The sequence below is a fragment of the Theropithecus gelada genome, chromosome 8 (genome assembly GCF_003255815.1).
Source record: "Theropithecus gelada isolate Dixy chromosome 8, Tgel_1.0, whole genome shotgun sequence".
Lineage (NCBI taxonomy): Eukaryota > Metazoa > Chordata > Mammalia > Primates > Cercopithecidae > Theropithecus > Theropithecus gelada.
The window spans coordinates 40,262,680-40,269,432 of NC_037676.1; positions in this window are offsets into that span (position 1 = coordinate 40,262,680).

Here is a 6,753-nt window from a genome sequence, read left to right on the forward strand (position 1 = left end):
CATGCTTCGGTGACCTGAAGCCCATAAATCTGCCGGGATGGCTGTGGGGAGGGCAGTGGCCCATGCCGGGACACATTCCCCAAGGAGCCATGTGCTTATTTACCTAACCCTTCACGGCAGTGGAGCCAGACGGTGCATTACCTTCCTCGGGGGGTTGAGCCAGGAACAAGCTGGATATAAATGAGGTGCTGGCGAGAGGAACGGGGGAGCACCCATCATCTCACTTCTTCCTCGCAGGAAAGCCTTCCCTGCTCCCAAGATCAGGGGACCTCAGCTGGGGAAGCCTCGCCTCCAAATCTCCATCCAGGGAAGCCTCCTCCCCACAGTCTCTCTCAGCCTGAATAACACATCTGCCATCTGCCATTTAAGGGGCATTACTCACCTGGGCAAAGGCAGAATCCCCTGTCGCCCAGTAAGATGCCTTGCTGCAGTCTTTTCTGAATTGCTCTCTATGTGCATTATTCCATTTGGGCCTTACCAAAAGCCTCTGAGCTGGCTGAGAAGTTCATTACTTTCATTTGACAGAAGAAGATACAGAAGCTCAGAGTAGTGGGACCCTGGCTAGCAGTCCAGCCACCAAAGCACTGTAGTGGGGACCAGCCGCAGGTCAGGAAGCACAGATCTTTGGACTCCAAATCCTGCTGGCTTTGCACTAGACCTGGCTTTGCTGAAGGCCAGTCCCTGGGGAGAGAAATCTGGAGAGGCTTTGCAGTCGCAACATCTGATTGTCCATTCATCTACCAGGCTCTCTGCCTGGACTTCCATCAGAGTCCGTGCACAAAAACATGAGCCACGCACGTCAGACCCGTGACCACTACAAGAATGTGGCCTGAGACCTGGCCCAGGAATTGAAGAAAGATACTTTCAGTTTTCAGAGAGAGAGATCCTTTTCTATGAGAAAATGGCCCAGGAAGGCTGGATGGCCACTGAGCCTACTGAGAGAGGGCTGCAGGTGCTCCAGAAAGAAAATGATCACAACAGGCAGAAGCCAACTGACTCCAAAGCCATTTCAGCCTTTCCTGAGTGGCCCTTTGGCCCCTAGGGCTCCACCCACAGCCCACAGGGGCCTGGAAGTGCCAGGGGGACTGTGGGCGTTCAGGGATCCCAGGAGAGAGGCAGGTCACAATGCCAGGGTTTGGGTCCAGAGCACCTGCCAGTTTGATTCTGTTCTCCCGTAGCCAGGTCCTGAATGCCCAGAGACTTGGCACAACATCAGCTGGTGCTCCTCCCCTTAAAGCACTTTTGATGGATCCCCTGTTAGTTTAGCTACTGTTCATTAGTTCCTGCTGAAATTGCTGTCATTGATGTTTGATAGCTAGCATTAGGACTGTAAGGTACTATTTTCCAAATAAAGATTGTTTAATATAAAATATATATGTATTTTATATTATATATGTTTTATAATATATTATATATTATATACCATATATAATATATTCTATATATTTTATATTATATATATTTAATATAAAATATATATGTGTATATAGAAAACCCAGTATGGCATGGTACTACCAATCAGATTGCATGCAATCAAAACAACCTCCTTTGCAGCCTGACAGGTGCATGCCAGTGGGGCCCCAGCGTGGGGGAATTCTTAGCCTCCAGCCTCTGTGCAGAGCTAATGCTGCCCCCACAAGCTGGGCCGTCTTCCCAGCACACATCCCAGGTTCAGCTAACGGGCTTCATCTGCCTGGTCTCTCTCCAGTTTCCCTGTACATCATGGCTGTGAGAGCACGACTCTTCAAACACTCTTTTGCTTGTTTGCATGTCAGGAGTTCTAGAAGCTTCTTGAACACAGAATCTGTATCTTTTTGTATTTGTATCTCCAGTGCCTGCCACATGGTAGGTGTGCAGTAGACATGTGATTGCTGAGCAAACCACTGTCTCAAGATTCATCTTTTTCATTTGATTGTCTCAATACTCTGGACTTAGGGCATCTGAGGAGCCACTCTGTGACTCTGTCTCCTCTTCTTAAAAGTAGGAGTTCTGCCGGGTGTGGTGGCTCACGCCTGTAATCCCAACACTTTGGGAGGCTGAGGCAGGTGGATCACCGGAGGTCAGGAGTTCGAGACCAGCCTGGGCAACATGGCAAAACCCCATCTCTACTAAAAATACAAAAATTATCCAGGTGTGCCTGTAATCCCAACTCAGGAGGCTGAAGCAGGAGAATCACTTGAACCTGGGATGCATAGGTTGCAATGAGCCTAGATCGCACCATTGCACTCCAGCCTGGGCAACAGAACAAGACTCCCTCTAAAACAAAAATTAAATAAATAAAAATAAATAGAAAAAGTGGGGGTTCATAGGACCCTTCCAGTGGGAAGCTAAACAGAGGGATGCAAAGCAATGTGGGTGCATGGGTGAGACAAATTGGGGCCTCCTGGAGAAAGGGTGTCTGCAGCCATAGGAACTGGAACAGGAGGAAGGTGTCAAACTTCCTGGTATGTGGAAGAGTTGCTCAAGATGGGTTTCCTCAGTCTTAAATAGGCATCGGATTCACCTAGGAATCTTGTTAAAATGCAAATTATGATTGAGTAGGTCCGATGGGGGCTACTAAAAATTAGAACCTCCATGACAGATTATTCTAATTTTTACTGTCTCCTACAACTTTGCTACTCCAAGTGTGGTCCACAGACCAGCAGCACCAGTATCTTCTGGGAACTTGTTAGAAATGCAAATCTCAAGCCAGCTCTGGCCAGTGAGAAGGAGGTAGAAGTTGGTAAGTGGGGCACCGTGGAGCACATCATAAGACCTTATTAGCCTCTTCCCTCTGCTTCCCGCCTGGAATTTAGCTGTGATGCCTGAGGTACAGCAGCTCTCTGGCAACCATGAGGATGAATGCCAGCAGACCAGGATGGTGGAGCAGAAGGAAAGAGCCTGGGTCTCAGGGAATCCCTGCACCAGCCCTGTACTGCCCACCCTGGGATTCTCACTGGGGAGACCTACAATCTATCTCCCTCACTCGCTTAAATCCAAAGTCATTTGGATTTTCTCTTTCATGCAGCTAAAACCAAACCTCACTGGCACAGGTATGTAATTCTCACAGGAAGTTCAAAGACTGCAGGTTCTAATTTTTACTGTCTCCTAAGACTTGCTACTCAAAAGTGTGGTCCCCAGACCAGGAGCATCAGCATCTTCTAGGACCTTGACAGAAATGCAGACACTCAGCCCTCCCCCCGCCCACCCCAGGCATAACAATCAGTGTTTGCATTTTACAAGACTCCTAGGTGAATCCGATGCCTGTTTAAGACTGAGAAACCCCATCTTCAGAAACTCCTCCATGAGCCTGGAAGTTTGCACATCTTCCTCCTGTTCCGATTCCTATTGCTGCGGAGCACCCTTTTTTCAGTTGTCCTGATTTGTGTTCTGTCTCACCCATGCACCTGCATCGCTCTGTAGCCCTCTGTTTAGCCTCCTACTGGAAGGGTCCTATGAGCCCCCACTTTTCAGAAGAGGAGACCGAGTCACAGAGAGGTTCCTCAGATGCCCCAAGGACAGAGCATTGAGACAATCTAATGAAATCAAGTTCTCAGGCAGAAAGAGTGGACAAAGCAACTCTCTTAAGGACACAGGCGCCAGGAGGGTGGGGGCAGGTCACAAAGTAAAAGTGCAGGCAGTGAGGAAGCGCTGCCCCCTGGCCCCTCAGAGGCTGACGACAGCAGCAGAACAGACTCTGCTTTCTTCCCCACACATGGTGGCACCAGCAGCTATATATCTGGAGGCTTCTGTAATCTTCCAGCAGTTTCTCACTCGATCATATTTAATATCATCCCTATAAAACATCGTCTTTTATCAAATTCTTCTAACACAGCATTACAAGACAGCCATGGCTCCTCCACCCAGAAAAACACAATTTGCCCATCGAACCCGTTTGTTCTTTATTTTTTAACAGCAGTCTAGGCCACCGAATTGCTTAATACATGGTAGGACAGTCCATAAATAACAGCTTCCCATGGCGATCCACTCAGCCTCGGAGTGCTTTCCAAGTTCTGCATTAAGTCCTCGGGTGTGAAGGGTTTTCCAGCCATTTAGGTCCATAAATATATATAACCGGCTGCTTCCTAAATTGCTGCATAATCCTTACCACCATCACTTATGTTTTCTTTTATTGCCATTATCATTGGCCTCTTGACAGGAGAATAAAATATTCATTCTGGAAGATGAAATGCTCTACATCCTGCACATTTTAACTCATCCAGATTCTTTTTGGTTTTATTTCTGTCCCCACCCCAAGGAAATCAACTCCTCACAATTAATGGGGATTTCAGATTGGAGTTTAATTGCATCCTCTCTCTGCTGCTGACACAGCCTTGGCCGGTGGCAGGCACTGTCTGAGCTATGTTCTCCCAATTCCAGAAGCCAATGAATCAACAGGTGTCTATCAATCAATTGCTGTCTGCAGGTTCTGTGCTGGGTCACGTGAGGAAGAGAAGACATCAAAGGTAGCTTCCCAACCTCACAAAGCACAAAGGTGGGAAGGAAAGAGAACATAAAGGATAGCAGGGAAGATAACAGAGCCCATGGCTGGGGAGAGTGGAGGTAGGAAGAGTTTGGACTAAGGGAATGTCACAGCCAGTCAGGACAGCGTGCTTCTTCTTAGTAGATCTATCTGCCCACCCTCTGTCTGGCAACCCAGAGAAACCAACAGACATGTTAGGGACATGGCCCCAGAACCAGCCCACCAGGACCCCAACTCAACCCCTCTGTGGAGTATGATGCCCATACTCCATAGGACAGAGTGGGTGATAGCACTCACTCTCTTTCCCTCTTCCTTTCTCTCCCTCCCTCTCTCTTCCCCCACCTCTCTCTCCCTCTTTCTCTTCCTCTCCCTCCTTGTTCTTCTCTCTCTCCCTTTCTACTCCCCTGTCTCCTTCTCTCCCTCACTCTTTCCCTCCTTCTGTCCCCTACCTCCCTCTCTTCCTCTCTCCCCCACCTCCCTGTCTTCCTCTCTCTCTCCCTCCCTCTCTTCCTCTCTCCTTTTCTCTCCCCTCCCCCACCTCTATCATTTTGTTCATGCCCCACAAACTATTTTAAACAAGCAGGCTTTGAGCCTTCTGATATTTCTCCCCAAGTCTGGGTGGGGGTTGCTAATGAGAAGAAGCACACTTGTAATCAATGAGCGGTGGAGCCAGGCAGCCCTAACACCCAAGAAAGGAGAGAGCACTCTGAAGAATGAGCTCACGCAGTCCTGGGACCAGGACAGTCATGCTTGCAAATCTCTGTCTTGTTAGAAAAGACACCTGGGCCAGGACAGCTGCACTCTGCCTTCCCTCCTTCCTCCCGGTCAGCCTCTCTAAGGTGAAGGGCAGTCTTGGATGGAGATCTCGCTTTGCAAAACACAGGAACCAGAAGTAGGGACCCAGAGACTCACGCAAACCCCTGCTCCCTACTTAAAAGGGCACTGATGATGAATGCCTGCAAGCAGCCTCTCTGTCTGCAAGCCCCTCTCCCACTTGTCTCTCACACATCATATTTCTCAAGGTTCGGGCATCACTGACCCCAGAATGAGAGATCTGCAGACTGCTCAAAACAAGTCCCATGACCCCACGTCCTCTGGAGGAGACTATTCCTGCCGGGAAGGGGTTGCAGAGTAGAAGGAGCTGCAGACACAGGTGGGAAAATCAATGCAGGTGGCAGGGGTAGCAGTCCCTGTCACAGAGAAGTTGCAGACCACCTCTGGCCTTCCCCTAGCCTCCAGGCTGCCCCTCGTCGCCATGGTCCTCATGCCCCGTTTCCACTGCTGGCCCTCTCTGGGGACTCTTGGTCACCCTCAACTCCTCTCCCACCCACACCAGGTGCCAGATGGGGTGCCTTCCATGGCTGGCTTCAGGAACACTTCTCCCCTCTGAGGTGGGGACCGGCAGGGCTGGAGAGCAGAGGGCTTGGTGGGGCGGCGGGGACGGGGCGGGGGGGCACGGTGGTTTATGGAATGCAGACCTCTGCGCACACTCAGGGGCCAGCCCAAGGGGCATAATAGAATACATTAGTCCCCAGGCCCATTCAACCCTGCCTCTTTAAGAACAATGGTGGCAACTGAGCTAATTTTTGCCAAATGACTGGCTTCCGTCCATTGGGAGCAGAGTGGAGCCCACCAGACAAAGTCCATATTCAGGTTTCAAGAGGAGCTGGCTAGTCGGCACTGGGGCACCGGGCTACTTCCCAGGACCAGCAACCGGAGCATCCCAGTGCCCAGGAAAGGGCCTGAAGCTGACACCAGCCACTCAGGCCGTCTGTCCCGGGGCATGGGGGTGAAGCTGCCACTGAAAACGGAAGCACAGCCTTCGTTTTCAAGACAAGAGAGCCTTGGTGCAGTGGTTGACTACAGAACAATCTTTATTATTTGGAGTTTCACTTAGGAAAAACTAACTTGGCTGCTGGAAGGGAACAATGCTCACATCAACCTATGTGAGGCTCCTGCGATCAAAGAGCACTGGGCTAGGAGTCTGGTTTTCCAGCCTCAGTGACCTTCCACAATCTCCTCCCCTCTCTGAGTCACAGGTCCTAAACATGTAAGGGATTGGGCTAGATAGGTCCTTTGTAACTTTGATATTTTATGTAAAAAGAAAAGTCAGACCATGCTTCCTCTGCTGTCTCATAGTACATTGCTAAGCACTCAATAAATAAAGGCTTCTGAAAGGAAGGAAAGAAGGAAGGAAGGAAGGAAGGAAGGAAGGAAGGAAGGAAGGAAGGAAGGAAGGAAGGAAGGGAGGGAGGGAGGGAGGGAGGGAGGGAGGGAGGGAGGGAGGGAGG